This window comes from Phascolarctos cinereus, unplaced genomic scaffold, assembly GCF_003287225.1.
Source record: "Phascolarctos cinereus isolate Bilbo 61053 unplaced genomic scaffold, phaCin_HiC Scaffold_726;HRSCAF=1367, whole genome shotgun sequence".
NCBI lineage: Eukaryota > Metazoa > Chordata > Mammalia > Diprotodontia > Phascolarctidae > Phascolarctos > Phascolarctos cinereus.
In genome coordinates, this window is record NW_027556098.1 from 124,949,268 (window position 1) to 124,967,111 (window position 17,844).

The 17,844-nt window shown below is 36.4% G+C and overlaps 1 protein-coding gene and 1 pseudogene across 1 annotated transcript in view; one reads left to right on the top strand and one right to left on the bottom strand.

Moving 5' to 3' along the window:
* Positions 1-17,844, bottom strand: part of STAG1 (STAG1 cohesin complex component) — a 346,896-nt gene that overhangs the window by 320,877 nt on the left and 8,175 nt on the right. The window lies entirely within an intron of this gene.
* Positions 1,230-9,129, top strand: LOC110208040 (large ribosomal subunit protein mL39-like; annotated as a pseudogene).

Consider the following 17,844-nt stretch of genomic DNA (forward strand, 5'->3'; position numbering starts at 1 on the left):
TCCAGGGACAGAAGCCTATCGTTTTGGAAGATTATATATACTGCCAAACTCAGCTGATATGCTTTCAGCTTTGTCATACTGCTTTTTTGCCCCAACTTGTTTTTTTCCCCCTAAGACATGGTTCTCTGGAAAGGAGAAAGAATATTTGGAAATTAAGGTGATAAAAATTGTTAATAAACTGTAAAAGTACATAAAGATAACAGGTCTACAGACTATGCCACAGCCTTTAGTATAATCACAGAAAAAATTCTGAGTTCAAATCAAAACTAAATTATCTTGTGGTGGAAATATGATTAATATGATTGTAAATGTATAACCTATAACTGTCTTGAGGAGGAGGGAGGGAAAAAATTTGGAACTCAAAATCTTATAAAAGTGAATGTCGAAAACCATCTTTACATGTAATTGAAAAAAATAAAATAGTATTAAGTGGAAAAAAAAATAAAATCTGTCTGTTATGGATGCAGATCAGTGAAGATTTTATTTCCAAAAGTTTGTGTTAGGATGAGAGATTTTCAACCAAACTAATTAAATTATGAAATAAAGCACTAGCAAGGAAAGTTTAAATTATTTGTTAAATATACCAATGTATCTCCTCCCCCCCCAAAAAAGTCATCTACTGCTTGATGGCACTACAACATATATCTTCCTATCTTACAATGAATTAAAAACTTGAAAATATTAACCATATTACTAAATACAATGCTCATTTTGTTCACTACCGCTATTTTATTAATTGGTATTACTGTCACCAATGGTTGTAAGAATTGCTAATGACCTACTTTCCTATTAGACATAGGTGTGAAATAAGGAAACTAACTGGACATACAATATACTCAATGCTTATCACACATGATATTTCTGCAGTGCTGAGCTCAGGTTCAACTATTCAAGTTAGCCAATGGAAAGAATCATTCAGGCATTTTTATTCCCCCAAACCCAATTCAACCAGGGCCTATCACCAGGGATTCACTTAGCAGACTGATCCCAATAAGGATATTCTAAAATGCCAAGGAGAACTGTGGCAAAAAATGGGTAAAACTACAATGTCTCAAAAGACCAACTGGGAATGTGACCATAGTCTTTCAGAAATTGGTATGATTAAATAGACCCATGTTTGAATCCTGGCTCTGTTATTACCACCTGGTTGATCTTGAGCAAGTCACCTAACTTCTTCTTCATCTGTAAAATGAGAAGGTTAGAGTAACCTCTCTTTCAGCTTTAAATCAATGATCCAAAAAGTAGCTCTGTTGGAGATCACTGGCCAATGTGACACTTCGCTTTTTATTCCAACAGATCCAAAGCTGACTATACCTACCATCCAGGACAGGAATCAGGAATTCATCAGCAGAGAACTGTCCGAGAAAGGTATCAACATATCAGATGTCAGAATCTCCATCTACAATCCTATGTGTGGTATCCTTCAGTTCCACTGTAGTATACCTTATGGACAATATACCTGTTTTATTGTAGACCATATTAGTTGTATTGACAGTTTCACCATATCATATGGGTAATATATTTTTACTCTAACCCTATCTAGACTGTAGAAAATACATTAGAAATAAATGAATGAAAAAACATTTATTGAGTACTTACTATGTTCAAAAGCATTGTGCAAAAAGCTAAGGATATAAAAAGAAAACACAAGTCCTATTCTCAATGATCTCACATTTTAATGAACTGGAGTTGAAATAAGAAGACATGAGTTCAAATATCACTACCTGTGTAAATACAGCCAAATCATTTCACCTCTATAGGCCTCAGTCTCCTTATCTGTGAAATGAAGAGGTTGGACCAGGTGACCCCTAAGGCTCCTTCTAGGTGTAAAGCCTAAAATTTACTCTAAAACCAACAGAGTGAGTCAGTCAGTCAGTCAAGAATTCATTAAGTGAGTACTATGTGCCAGGTACTCTACTAAGTTCTGGAGACAGAAAGGCAAAAAACCATGATATTTGCTTTCAAGGAATTCATATTTTAACTGGGGAGACAATGTACAAATAACAATGTAAGGTAGGAATGTTTTGGATACTATATAACTAGACATTACACTCTTTACAAGATAATTTTTTTTATAATTAAAACACCTTCAATCATTATCATCTTTGGGGTTTTAGAAACCTTTTGAATATACATGTCTTCTTTCTGGATATCATGCTTGCAAACACCAATCTAAGTCCACCTACAAGGTAATCTCAATATAAGTAGGCTTATATTTTAATAAAGCATAAACCTCGATGTCAATTTTCTCAAGATAAGGTGGGGTGTCTATCCACAAAAGTTGTCCAGATATTGTCAACCTTATAAAATCCTTATTTATGCTACTATCCCATCATCCATGTTTTCATTTTTTCTTTCATGCCTCTCCCCTCTGTTCTATGATTCATTATACTTCTCTTCCTCCACGTTTCTGTCCCCTCCCTACACACCCACACACTTTTCTTCCACGTTTTCCCACGACTTTGAAAGCCTCTACAGCAGGAGTGGTACAAAGGATATAGACATAAAGATTCAAAATAGAACCATTAAGGTGCCTCCTCTATTTTTCAAGTATTCCACAATTTTTTCTATTAGAGGCCTTTTTGGTTCCTATCTTAGCACAGTATTTCAAAAGCTCTTTATCAGAAACAACCTTTATCCAAAACATTAAGGTTGCAGACCTTCACAGTTTTTGCTTTTACATCGACTTTAGCCCTAGCACCAACTGGTCAGTAAAGAGCCTATAGATATAGGTCAAATGTTTCCAGAAGATAAAAGTGATCTCTCAAAATGTAATTTAGAAAAGATTACATAATATTTAATGCAACTATATTATGGACAAAGCTTTCTAAATGGTATGAAGCTAAAAATACACAGAAAACATATTAGTTACCAAAAAATTTCAGATGTATTGTACAGAGGGACACCTACATATGTAAGAAAGCTTACGTAAGAGTTGAAATCAATCACTTTTATTGGTTCATGTTACTATGATAAAGAAGCTGAATCTGGACTATTCCCAAATAGTGACAGTCTCGCTGCTGAATCCCTACTTGCCTTTCTTTAAAAAAAAAATGGTCTTGAGAGAAAAAAACCTCACTAAAGGTTAAATCCTTAGCTCAATTTTTTTTTTAAAGTACTTCTACAGATGCATACATTGCTATTTAATTTGGGGAAGCAAAAAGCTACCTGCACTAATCCACTGATTTGACACATCATTTCAGGATACAAACCACCACCTTTGTTTCCGGGCTTCTCACTCACTCCTGTTCCTGCTACACAGTAACACAGCCAACATTTATCTCCAAGGATTTTTTTTTGTTCTTTTACTGTCTACCATACTAGTGGCCAGCAAGAATTCAAGAGGAAGCATGGTACAGGGGACAAGACACTAGATCAAGTCAGAAAGACCTGGGTTCAAATTCTATTCTAGATACTTCTTAACTTGTGTGATCCTAGGCAAATCTCAAACTCTCTAGAGCCTCAGTTTCTTCATCTATAAAATGAGGTGGTTGAGCTCAATAGCCTCAAGTTATTTTTCAGCTCTAAATTTGTGATCCTATGATGAATTAAAAGGAAGCTCTGTGGCCATCTACTCCAAACTGTAAATAAAAAAAAATAACACACCTAGTTTTTGCTTAAAGAATTACAATGAATAGAGCCACACGCAAACACATATTTGTGGTACAGTCATTATCTACTAGAGTTCCCCATCCTCCAATATGTTAGGCTAATTCTTTCACCAAAAGACAAGATGTTCTGAAGATTTAATTGGGCCAAGGGATTACCTTGCAAACCACTTACTGTTTACAGGTCTCAGGTGGTCCCAGGCCATGTTAATGGGGTCTCCTAATCACCTAAGGCCATAAAAATATCCCATGTGGAGTAAAGGGAACTTCAAACTTGGCAGATATCCTTTTCAATGTGGAGATGAGGGGGCAGGAGAGAGATCTGCCTGAATTTAGTACAAGTCCACCGAAGTGATTTATCCTTTCCATGTTAAGGCTACCTAAACCTCCTTTTGTTGACAGCTGAATGACCTAAGAGTGTCTCATTTTGTTCTAATGTTGAATCTAAACTACCAGAGGATTAGCCTGAGTAAGCCCAGGCTATAACACTTCTTTATTGCCCAAGCTGCCCAATTCCACTTTGGGATAGTTCTAATATTAGAAGTCTTTCCTGATACCAAGACAAAATGAGTTTCTTTGCAACATCCATCTATTGTTCCTCCTTCTGCCCCCTAAGAACAAACAGAAATCTAAGACTTTTACCCCCAAGATGGTCTTTCAAGTACTTAAAGACCGACTATGTACCTCCAGAATCTTTTCTCTAGGCCAAAAAAACATAGTTTTTTCAAACAACCCTCAAATGGTCTGTTGATAACAACATTCTTCCTCCTTCTGGATTCCCTCCTCTAGAACTGATGTCTTTCCCAAAACATGGAAAAATAATTCTCCAGATATGATCTAACCAGGCAGACTACCATCTCCTTATTTCAGAAACCTAAACTTCTCTTGTTCTGTAGCCAGATATCACATAAGTTTTGGCTACTGACTCATGTTAAGCTTGCGGTCCACTAAAACCCCAAGATCTTTTACAAATTGTGCTTAACCATGATTCTCCCACCTTGTATTTGTAAAGTCTGTCTCTTGAATTGAAGCATAAATCTTAACAGCTATCATTATTAAATTTTACCTTACTAGATTCAAGTAGATCCAGGTCATTAAGTGGCAGAGCCATAATTCAAACCTATATTCTCTGTGTCCTTATCTAGTGCTTTCTACTATGTTATTCTGATTCTAACATCAACCTTCATTTTCTAAATGCACTCTCCTTGCCATAAATTTTAAAATACTTTTACCTCCAGAACCTAGGAAAGTCCATTATACAGAACAAGCCCTCAATAAATATTTTTAATTATAAAATAAGATAGCAATCATTTAATTACAAAGCTATTCCTGGCACTCAAATGGGGCTCTAACCCACAATATTTTAAGATTTCATTAATAGTGCTCTAGTTACCTAATAGCCCATATATACTAATAGACCTTAATATGCACCTCTCCATCATGCCTCCTTTCCCCAAGAAACTCACCATCGGGGGAAAAAATCTCATTATCCTGTAACACTGAACCTGCCTGACTACTCACATCACATCTGTACCTTCTGCCCTGAGACTGGACTGGGCAGGGCTGTGGGCTCCAGGAACTCCACTTAAAGAAGGGGCTCAGCACAGTCTTTTCCTCATTCCCCACTAACTATACTGCTTTTGTGTTTCTTTGGACTTCTCCATCATGCACTAGGTATCCTGCCCCCTCCCCATCTTCAGCATCCTTTCCTTTATTGTTTCCTCCCATTGCATTGTAAGCTCTGTGAGAGCAGATCTTTGCCTGGCATAGAATGGCTCTTATCAACTTCATTCTTGAAGAGGATTAAAATGACATCACTATGCTAAAGTCAAGTTACAGTGTGTCCAACTATGGCTGATCAGACCAATAAGAGTTCTGAATGCTCTACCAAGGGTCTGGCACAAACAGTCCATATGATTTGGGGTGGATTCACTAAATCTGTGCATCTCACATTTCTTTTGAGCTACTTTAATTTGGCTTTGCTCACAGAGCACAATCATCTGCAAACCTAACTCTCACTCATGGCTCCAAGAAGCTATAGTATCCTCAATCTATTCACTTCCTATGACCTATTCCTCTACCCCACCTCAGCCACACATATCTTCACATCACCTTCCTCACACTCGATCTAGCCATCAACTACAAATATACAACCTCCATGTTCAAAAATTCTAAAATTCCCTTATCTGATGATAATCTATTAGCTTTCTACCTCCCTCTCAGCCTTCACCCACACCATAACCATTTTTTAAATCCCATGACCCCTCAGTTGTGGCCCAGGCTATCAACCCTGCACTATCATCTTCTTTTTTCACCTCCTTGACCCTTTTAAACCAGTTCAACTCTACACCATTCTCCTCTCTTGAGTCCTTTGCCTCCTTATATTTTGATTTATTAAGAAGATTTGTTCTGTGAAGCTTGGATTAAGTCAAAGGGCCGCACCTGAGGACCTAGAGGGCCGCATGTGGCCTCCAGGCCACAGGTTCCCCACTAGACACTGGGAATACAAAAAAAAAAATTAATGATAGCCCCTGACCTTGAGGAGCTTACATTCTACTGACTGGAAAACAACTCAGAGTTAAATATAATATAATGTTGAGGAGCTTACATTCTACTGACTAGAAAAAAACTCAAGAGTTAAATATAATGTTGAGGAGCTTACATTCTACTGACTGGAAAACAACTCAGTTAAATATAATATAATGTTGGGAGCAAACAAAAATACATCACATACAAGAAAATTGAGAAAAAAGAGCACTGTTGGGAAAGGCAGAGCTGAAGGAGGAAGTAGGAGTGCTTAAGCTGAAGAAAACTTAAGGATGCATGACAGTTTTTAAAACTAAATTTATTTTACATGAATTTATAATCTGTACTTCCCTTTGCCCCTCCAAGTGAAAAACAATAACAAAAAAAACCTTATAAATATGAAGATTCCAGCAAAATAAATTCCCACACTCACCACACCAGAAAATGCATGTCTCTGCATTTTAATTGATGGATGATTTCAAAGATTGTTAGGTTTTACCACACACTGTGTAGTTTCAGACTAAATAAGAATCAAAAGGTATAAACCACAGGGAAGTAGATTTTAGTTCAATTTTTAAAAAAATGCAATGAGAAAGAACACGCTAAAAATGGGGGGTGGGGGTGGGAAATAAATGGAATAGGAAAGGGAGAAATGAACTGCCTTGGATTAGAGAACTGAGTACCACAAGTGACCACTATAATAGATGAGAAGAACCTCAGCCATATTTTCATTTCTACCATCCAAGTACATATCCTTTGATACATATGGCCTAGATCAATAGCAAAGCAGAACTATAACTAGCCCTCTTTGTACCTGGAGTAAGAGGCAAAAAACTCACCCTCATTTTGGAGGAAGAAATATCTGGAAATATTATAAAATGATATTGATAGGGCCTAAAATCTCTAAACTTTTTCCCTTGAGAAACTGGGTAAAACAAAAGGTAAGGCCTTTTCTTAAGGGAGATGGTTTAAGGGTGATGACTAAACTCAACTCCAATCTAGTTAAGATAATTGCTTTTCTCATCCCTGAAAAGACTGGCCAAAACACTCCACTTAAGAGATGTGTCCTTTATTCCATAGAAAGGAAGGCTCTCTTTTCTAGCTGTTATTCAGAAAAGATTCTAAATTTCCAGGGGGAATCAATATTTGGGAAGATTCCTCCAGGGGAGTAGACCAGGAAGGAATAAGACAGTGGCTTTTTTACTTAACTATTTCTGAATGTTAAACCCAAACTGTACTGAACATATCTTATTGAAAATTCCTGATTTCTTTTTCCTGATAGTAACAGTGTACCATTCGGTGGGACACTTGCAATTTCCATACAGTGGTACGAAGTTTATAGCCACAGCACCTTCTTTTCAACTATCAGATACTGAGGTAGCTAAGATGTGAAATGAGTTCTTTGACAGAAAGAGGGAGCTGTCACTCAATCCTCAAACTGAGAAGACTGAAGTTAAACATGTTGGAAAAATCTGTCCCTGGTGCTATATTTTTGATAAATAAAAAATTTTCAACTCCTTATAATTGTGCCATGCATCTAAGTGAATGGTATTGCAAGAAATCCATTTTGCCTCTTGTGGATGGGCAGCTGGGGGATAAGCCTCTGACCAAGTCATGTGAAATTAAGTTTCTTACTTTTAAAGATGAAGATCCTGAGGAAGTGAACAAGGCTTACTGGAGTTCTTGTGCCATGATGATGGGGTGTGTGATAGAAAGGGCATTCAAGGATGAATACATAGCTACTTTAGTCAGAGTTCCAGAAATTCCAGTGGTTGCTGGAGAAAATTTTGTACAAAATGTAATTTTGGACAAAAGACTTGATGAATGGATTCCAACACCTCACTTTGGAGAAACCACAATTGCTGACACGGCACCATCATGGATCTACAAGTAGGATAACATCTGTATTCTGAACCATAGAAAGGCTCAGAGGAGAAATACCATTACTCCTATGTCAATCTATACAGGAGTTCAACCACTGGCTTCACACTTTGTTGTTGAACTACATATGAGGACATCAAAAAGAGACTAAAGGATTCAGAGAAGGAGAATTCCCTCTTAAAGAAAAGAATAAGATTTCTGTAAGAAAATCTTCTTGAAACCTGTTTAGATAAAGAAACAAGCTCAGTGGGATGAGAAAAAGCAAACAAAGCCTATCACGCTTATTGGGAAGTCTGCCTAAATAGAGATAATATGAAAAGCAAATTGGGTAAGGTGAAAAAGACAATTCTGAGTCTTAGAAGTTATTGAATGAACAGCTACAGTCCAAAGAAGAATATTTCTAGCTAGGACTGAGGTTGAGACTCAGCAAGTGATGAGAAATCTAAAGTAATCTTCATCCAATTGGGAGGTAGAAAAGGTGAGCAGTGGAATGTAGTAGTCTAAGAGAATTGCAAAAATCTCAACACAAAGATCATTCTTAGGAAGACAACCTCAATAACACAGACTTCCAAAGTCCAAGCATTCCAAGTAATAACATGCAACATGCCTACTGGGAACTCGAGAGAAATGTCTAATTTATTTCTTGTGACTCGAGTGTGAGCCAAGCTACTAAGAAAATTAATTCCATCTGTAATCAAGAAAGGAACACCTGCATTCTTTCACAAAGGACGCTCATGCCTTAATTAAGAGATCTTCCATTTGAAACTTTGGATGTTGAAGCAAAATTGGCATTAGAAATCTTACAACACAAGTACAAAATGTAGTTTATAGAAGAGAAAGCATCAGAGAATCCTGAGAGAACAGTAAAACTATACAGATTTGGTGACTTCATGGATGTTTCATTTCAAAGACAAGTATTTGCTTCTAGTATGAGGTTTCAGCAGCTCATAATCTTCAAGGTGCCCAGCTAGATCATCTACGAAGATTCTAGGGCTTTTCTTTATCAGTTCACTTAAAAGTGCATCATACTATATGATACAAGTTATTGGGAAGGTCTCAGAAAATAGTAACAGAAGATGAAAATAAAGCAACAGTGGAAAATGCAGCCATTTGATCATTCTTGAATTTTAAAAATATTGACAATAAAATAAAATTTAAAAAAAATTTTAAAGAAAGAAAATTCCTACATAATACTATCTAAAATCATTTCAATTTTTGTAGTCATGTCAGTGGATATAGGGTAACTACAGCATTTTAGACATCAAGTCAAAAGCTTAGATATTAATGTTAAATAAAACTAAAATGCAGAGTACAGCATTATATATATATATATATATATATATATATGTATGTATGTATGTTTTTAACTGACATTACTTATTCATAAAGCTCAATTCAAACACTACTTCATCCATAAAGTCTTGGCCTAACCCCTAGCCCAAACTATTAGCATTTTTCCAGTTGGCAACCTCAGAAAAACCCTAAAATTTGAGGTCATCCACAGGGCTTTCAAGAAAGGCAAATGGCAAGTGTAAGCACACTATAACACATTTTGCAACAATAGTATTTCCTTAGAAAGATGTGTGAACAGAAAAGAAGGTGTGTCAGTTAACATGTAAGAGCAAGGGATAACCAATGGACTTCACTGATATTCATATAGTGTCAGGAGCACTAGGAGCAAAAGAATCAGGTCAGTCAAGGCAAGAAGTGTTTATTAAGTGCTTACTATGTGCAAGGCACTATGATAAGCACTGGAGATACAAAGAAAAGCAAAAGACAATTCCCGTTCTCAAGGAGCTCATAGTCTTATGAAAGCAACAACACAAAAGCTATGTACATACAAGACACAGACAGGATAAATTAGAAATCATCAATAGAGGAAAGGCACTCTCATTAAAGGGGATCAGGAAAGGCTTCTGGTAGAAGGTGAGATTTCATTTGGAAACTGAAGAAAGCCCAGAAAGTCAAGAAAAAGGAGATGAGATGGGACAGCATTCCAGGCATGGGTGACAGCCAGTGACTATTCAAAGAATTAGGAGACAGTGTGTCTCCAAGCAAGACAATGAGGCTAGTGCCATTAGATCACAGAGTATATGGTGGGGATGAAGGTATAAGAAGACTAGAGAGGTATGAGAGGTATCAAGGGGCCTTGGTTAAAGGATTTTCTACCTGATCCAGTTATTGGTAAGCAGCCACTGAAACTGACAGAGAGGAGGGGGAGAAATAACATTGTCAGACTTGTGCTTTAGGAAGATGAATTTGGTAGTTTAATGAAGGGTTTACTAGAGGGAGAAGAGATGTGAATGGAGAATAACCAACAGGCTATTGCAACAGAAGAGGCATGAAAGGAATAAGCACTTATATAGTGCCTACTATGTGCCAGGCACTGTGTTACACATTTCTTACAAATATTATCTCATTTGATCCACATAAAAACATCGTGAGGTAGGTACTATTATTATCATCCCCATTTTACAGTTGTGGAAACTGAAGCAAATAGAGGTTAAACAACTTGCCCACGGTTACAGCAGTGTCAGAAGAAAAAAGAGGACACATACAGGAGATGTTACTAAGAACGGACATGACTTGGTAACTGATCAGATATGAAGGATAGGGTGAAAGTGAGGAGTCAAGGATAACACCTAGGTTGCAAGTCTAGGTAACAAGGAGGACAGTGGTACCCTCCATAGTAATAGAGAAGTTAGGAGGAAAGGGCTTGGCAGATGAGTTTTGTTTTGGAAAATCACCATCATAGAGATCATTATGACTTAATCCAAGGGAACTGATGAGATCACCAAGCAAAACAGTATAGAGGGAAGAGAAAAGATAGTCCAGGATGCTGTCTTGGAGAACCATCCAAGGTTAGTGGGCATGACCTGGATAAAGATTCAGCAAAGGAAACTAAGAATCAGTGTGACAGGAAGGAAAACCAAGAGATGGCAGTATCACCAGAGAATTTCAAGAAGAAAATGATTCAAAGTGTCAAAGGCAGCAGAGAGGTCAAAAAGAATGAGGATTGAGAAAAGGCTATTAGATTTGGCAATTAAGAGATTATTGGTATTTTGAAGGGATAGGTTTCAGCCAAATGATGAAACTGGAAGACAAACTGCAAAAAAGTTAAGACTTTAAAGAGTGAAAGGAAACATGGGGAGATAACAGCAAGGATGAATGGATCAAGTAAATGATTCAGAGCCCAAAATATATGCAAGCACAAGTGACTCACTCTGTGATATCCTAAGATCTTTTAATTCAGTTGAAAGATAAAATGAAATCATCAAGTTAAGTGATTTTACTTTATCTTTGATAAAGTAATAAGCAATCATTATTTGTTAACTCCCTAGATGTACTCATATTAGATGTTAAGACAGAACTTATAATCAATTTAGGTAAATAAAACTAGCGCACAGAAAAGAATTAGAAAACAAAATAAAGGGTAGATAAAATTTGGATCGAATATAAACTCTTCTTGTTCACATTTAAAGTACTTAACAACTTGGCTCCAACTAGCTTTCTAACCTTATTAATACATTACACCCTTAATGATATTATATGATCCATCCAGACCAGCTTCTTATTTTTCTTCACATGTGATCCTCCATATTCTGTCCCTCGCTAGACCTTCCTTTCAATGGCTGTCCCCTATCTATGTCTGGAGTGCATTTTTTCCACAACTCCACCTCTTAGAATCCCATTTTCCTTTACAACACAGCTTCATCAAGTGCAGTCTTCTATGTTGAAGCCTTTCCTGATCAACTCAGACGCTGGTGTGAATAACCCTGAATGTACATGCTGTCTCCTCTGATAGAATGTAAATTCTTTTAACAATAAAGATTATTTCTTTTTTAACCTACCTATCTCAGTGCCTAGCATAGTGCCTGGTACACACAGTCAGCTTATTGATCAATGAGACAGAAGAGATTCAAGGACACTGTGGGAAAGGAAGTACTAGCAACTCATTCAAAAATTTCAATAGAACAATTGTACTCATTTGCCTTACAGCTAGGTACAAGAAACAAAAACAATATTAGAAAGGCTTCTGAATTGAATTCAGGAAGAACATATTTCCAGGTAGCTGTGATCCTATTTAGTGGCTAACTTTTCTAGTCAGAAATGCTTTTTGTTCAGTTGAACTGAGAACAACTGCTGCCTCAAATAATTCATGTCCTTGCAAAAGGTATTCTAAAGGACAATCTTTAGTTAGGGGAGTGAGGTCCCAGATGAGTATACTGAATAAATTTTTTGCTATTTTTCCTCCTTGAGTTGATGATACTCTGGAACTCAGGTCAAATATATTTCAAGAAATGGTTGCAAGCTATTTCCTGAAACTGCAAAGTCAATCTCAGGCAAAAAACATGAAACAGGTTAAGTTTGCCTATAGTACCCTCAACCTCTTGCATATTTTCTTCCCCTCCAAGCTACTCCTCTTGCTTTCCTCTTCATTTTCCAGCCCATACAGTCTTTTCTTCTCTTTCTCTTCTTTCTAACGTCCCCTCCCGCCCTGGCCTCTTCTCTCTACTCCTTTCCCTCTCTCTTGAGTGCTTACATACCACCAATGGTATATTTAATATAGATGAAAGTTAAAAGGTAAGTCAAGAAGCTCTGGTGAAAATTTCAAGGATGTGTGTATAGAAGGTTTTACTAATATTTAGAAGGCTTTGGGGGTTTCTCAACTGAGCAAAAAACCCCCCCCACAAAATACAACTGTCACATATCTTCTCTGCACTTCACCTTTCCTCATTTGTAAAATAAAGTGGCTGAGGTCTATGTGAGCTGTAAAGATCTTGTCAGTTCAAAATCTCTGACCCTATGACTTTGAAGAGAAAAAATATTTGATAAAACAAAAATACAAAGATTTTGCACAGAAAAAAAGGAAAAGTGTCTAAAAAAACCTAGGAAAAATCTTTACATCAAACACTGCCAATAAAACTGATAGTCTAAATTTATGAGACTGACAAAAATTTATTTAATCAAAGTAAAACCCAATGTTCAACAGATTTTGTTTAAAGTCTATGAACAGACAATCCTCAAAAGAGAAACTGAGTGTGTAACCATAAGCAAGTCAAACTCAGTTTTCTGACATATTACATAAAATAATACCTCTAGTAGTACCTACTAATACCTATAGTACCCTAACAAGTTGCTTCATGGTCTGAAGAAATATGTATGCAAAGCCCTATATAAAACAGGCTATTAAAACAACTCCCTAATAAAGACCATCTGTCATTTTGCCCCTTCTTTACCTACAACTAAAGCTGTGACTTTCTGCACTATTAAAACTATTTAGAAAATCTGTACTAAAAAACACTAACATCATCATAGAATTATCAGCAATATTGTACATAAAACATGCTTTCAGGGCTGCTCAGGAAACCTAACCTTCTTTTGAAACATCTACATCTTGATGCAAAAACATTCTGCGGTATATACCAAAAGAAGAGTTCTTCTTTTCTCCCATACCACAGCCGTTACAGTAGCATGTTGCCAGGAGAGAAGAGATGAAGATGACCCCAACATACCATCTTCTCCTTTTCAACTCACCACTGGACACCCTGTACATGACAGGAAGAGGACATAATGGATTGCTGAGTACTGCTCACCCACCAACATTAACATTTATTAACATTAACTTATATGCATAAGCTCATACTTTAGGATATGTCTATAGGTCACAAATATCCATGAACTAGAAATAGCTGCAATAATTTCATGAATACAACCAACAAAATAACTACATTACCATTCAGTGTCTTTTTTTCTCAACTAGCTTTAAAAACTGATCCTGGCTCAATGGATTGGGGTTGAGGTATGACCTGAAATGACCATCATGTAAAAGTAATATATCATGTTAAAAAGCATCAAAATCATTACTTTAAGATGCACTTGTGTCTGTGTCACAATTAGTTAAAACACATAAAACCGTGGAAATCAAGCTAGGCAGTTTCAAGTTCAAACAAGGAACAAAAATGAGTTCAAATAACCATTCCTTTAAAAAAACAAAGTCTGGCAATATAAGCATTGTATCTATGAAAACTAGAGTTTCAGATTCAAAACAAAAGATTTTCAATATTTGATGGAAATCTCACAATTCAGTTATGAAAAATTATATTATTAAATTGGTATTTTATACTCCAATTTTAGAAAAAACAAGCAAACGCCAACTAAATAACCCAATATGAGATTTTTTTTTCAACAGTCATCTCTCCTATCAACTACATCTTCAGCACTTTACACAATCATAATTGACATTTAAAATAACCTGGAAATATACAGTTTTTCATAATCATCATGAAATATGTACTTACTAAATCAAGGAAATAATTTGTTTTAGAAAATATTTTAAGGACTAAAATCCAAAGGTTTTTCTGCTTAATTCACTCTGTCAAACCAAAAGACCCCACCTGTCAAACTACTCTTATTCACTGATGTTTTACTCCACTTAAACTATTTATTTGTACTCATCAATTATTATTCTACATGTCTTCAGTTCTGTGTGAACTAGACAGTTTAAGTGAAATATCTAATTAAGGAATATACCTAAATTACCTAAATCTTCAGTAACATGGGTTTTCTTTCATTTCTCTGTTCTGGATGAAATTAGTCTCCTTTGGACAAGTACACCTTACAACATAGTTTCATTTGGTATACACATTTTACAGGTAACCCACTTTAATCTTTTTCTTTCTAAATGTGATCTTTTGGAAATTAGAAGGCCATGTGTCAGAATCAAAGTGGGGGTGCCTTCAAAATCCACCTGGACAAAAATGGTACCAAGTTAGTGACACCAAAAATAGAGCAGGCTTAAAATGAAAAAAATAAAGTACAATGTATGGGAGAACATGAAATTATAAAAAGGACCTGCTGGAGAGTAATTGGAAGTAATTACATGGCATGCTTAAAGTAAATTGGGGTGACAGAATAGCTGATCTACCAAACTGGACAACTGGGAGACATGAGTCACAGAAAAACTAAGAATTTGGCTTCTGTCCAGAACCTATAAAATAAAATGGCTGCTATGAAATACTTAGAAACAAGTAGGAACTTTGATATAACTGGAATCTGAGAGAATCAGCTAGTGGATAAGCAACATGATTTAATAGTGCATACAGATATGGAAGCTTTAGATATCCTATTAAGAAAAGGTAAAAATTTCCTGGACAAATTAAATATCATATGGAGCCTCGGTGAACAGTATCTACTAAAGGAATGACCATGTGGTTAAGAAGGGATATACTATAAACTGACAAGCATGAAAAATTCAGTCTTAGATATGAGATCACAGAAATGAATTCCAGAAATAAAGCACAGAATTCTTGGAACTAGAAAGGATTTTAAGTCATCTAGTACAAACCTGTTACTTTACAGATGAGAAAACTGGGCTCTACCAGTGACCTGCCCAAAGATATATAAAGATAGACCCAGAAAACAAGCTAGGTCTCCAGTGTTCTTTTCATTGTATACCATGCTGACTGCAACTCAGGAAGATTGACTTACCCACACAATCACATACCTAGAAAGACGTAAAGTGGGAAATAGAAATTATTGTCAAGTCATTCTTCAGTGGTGTCTCTTTATCACCCCATTTGGGGTTTTCTTGGCAGAGATACTGGAGTGGTTTGTCATCTCCTCCAGCTCATTTTACAGATGAGGAAACTGAGGCAAACAAGGCTAAGTGAACTTGCCCAGGGTCACACAGCTAGTTAAGCATCTGAGGCCACATTTGAACTCAGGAAGAAGAGTCTTCCTGACCAGGCATAGCATTCTATCCACTGTACCACCTAGCTGTCTAAATAGAAATCAGGTTTCAATAATGGGAAACTTCAATTACTTGAACACAGATTGGTGGATGATATATGAAGGTAAGGTTTCTGAATAAGACAAATGACTACAGGAAACAAGTAGTTTTAGAACAGAAGTGGGGAACCTGTGGCCTTCTAGGTCCTTGGACATAGCCTTTCCACTGAGTACAAGCTTTACAGAACAAATCCTTTTATTAAGGGGATTTGTTCTGTGAAATTTGGATTCAGCCAAAGGACTGTACTTGAGGACCTAGAGGGCCACAGGTGGCCTTCAGGCCACAGGTTCCCCACTCCTGTTTTGGAACCTCTTAAGAAAGGAAAATACTATTCATGAATTCTAGGACTTATTCTTGAACAGTGAAATGGTACATGAAATTTAAGGGGAATCATTATGTATTAACAAAATTAAAATCAACATTCTGATTGAGAAAGTGAATTAAAAACGTTGACCATAGTTACTTTTAGAGACGAAAACTGGTAAAATTCGAACATTATAGCCAGATAAAAAGTTAAAGATGATATACTTTAACAACATGCTTTATTCAAAATCAAGTGTAAAAATATAAAAGAACAGGTATGGGTTCCACAAGGTAAAAAAAAAAAGAGGATAGGAAAGCAGGAGAGGGGAATTTGTTACAATAACTATCACAAGATTCACAGATTTAGACCTGAAAAGAAACTCAGAGGTCATCTAATCCATGTAATCCACCCACACAAACACACACTTTACAGATGAGTAAAACTGATACCCAAAACAGTGAAATGACTTGCCCAAACTTATACAGCTAATAATGAGCAGAGCCAGATATGAACCAATAATCCCTGATTCTAAATCCAGTACTTTTCTTTTTGCCACTCTCCTTCATTAAATAACTATAGCAACTGTCAGAAAACATAATCTTTAGAAGAGTGAGAGGGGTTTAAAACTAGGAACTCTAGCAGTGCTCTTTGCACAGTACCACACTTTCTCTAGCATATATGGATGTTCACAGGCACAAAGAAGTCTCTCAATAAGCTCATTAATTAAAATTACGAGGTTCAGAAAGGAATAGAACAGTATTTTACATTAGATTCTAAAAGAAGACTGTTTAAATACTTCAAGGGATGGCAGCCAGCCAAAATACATCAGTTCCACCACTAATGATCACAGAGCTCAAGAGAGTTCAGTGATAAAAGGCAGACTGAATGAATTTTTAAAATTTCATAAATTTTCAATCAAGTTCTACCCTCGCACCCCTGCAGATTTTCTCTTAAAGCAGACAGGCTGGATCATAGATAAATTGGCGATAAGCACAGGACATGGTTGAACTAATGCAACTCAACAGTATTTATTGAGTACCCACCTGTGTGGCTGTGCATTATGGGCAATATAAAAGAGTATAACAGGATCCTTCAAGGAATTTAGACTAAGGGAAGAAAAGATCAGTACATTAAAAAAAAGAATCAGCTAACAGAACAACGTAAGTCTAAATATGTCAAGCTATGTCAAGCACTGAAATCCATACTCAGATGTCCAAGTCTTATATGGAAATTTCCATTATAACAGGTAAAATCAGAGGTCACATCTAAGTCCATCTCCCCTATTCACCTCAAAGTAGCAAGAAATGTTTCAAATAAAGAAAATGGGGGGGGGCAGTAAAGAATTCATTATAATAAAACCTTACAGAAAAACCAACAGAGAAGTGGAGGGAGGGAGGGAAGGAGGAAAGGAGGCAGAGAGAGGGAGAGGGGGAGAGGGGGAGAGAGAGCGCGCGCGCACGAGCGAGTGCAATAACATTCCAGCAATGTTGTATGGCAGAAGAAAATCATTCAAAAAGCAATCAATGTAGACAGTTATGGCAGTTGTGAGCATGCTGTAATACTCTAACAGTTACACTAGAGAAGTGTTATAGAGGATATCAGAAAAATGACTGGGAAAAAAAAAAGGATGGGCCAATCACAAGGTGAGAGTAAGGCATTCCTTATATATCCTTATAAAGATTAACTTAATGGTATGGGCACCACACAATGTCAGGAGAAAATAAGGAAGAAAG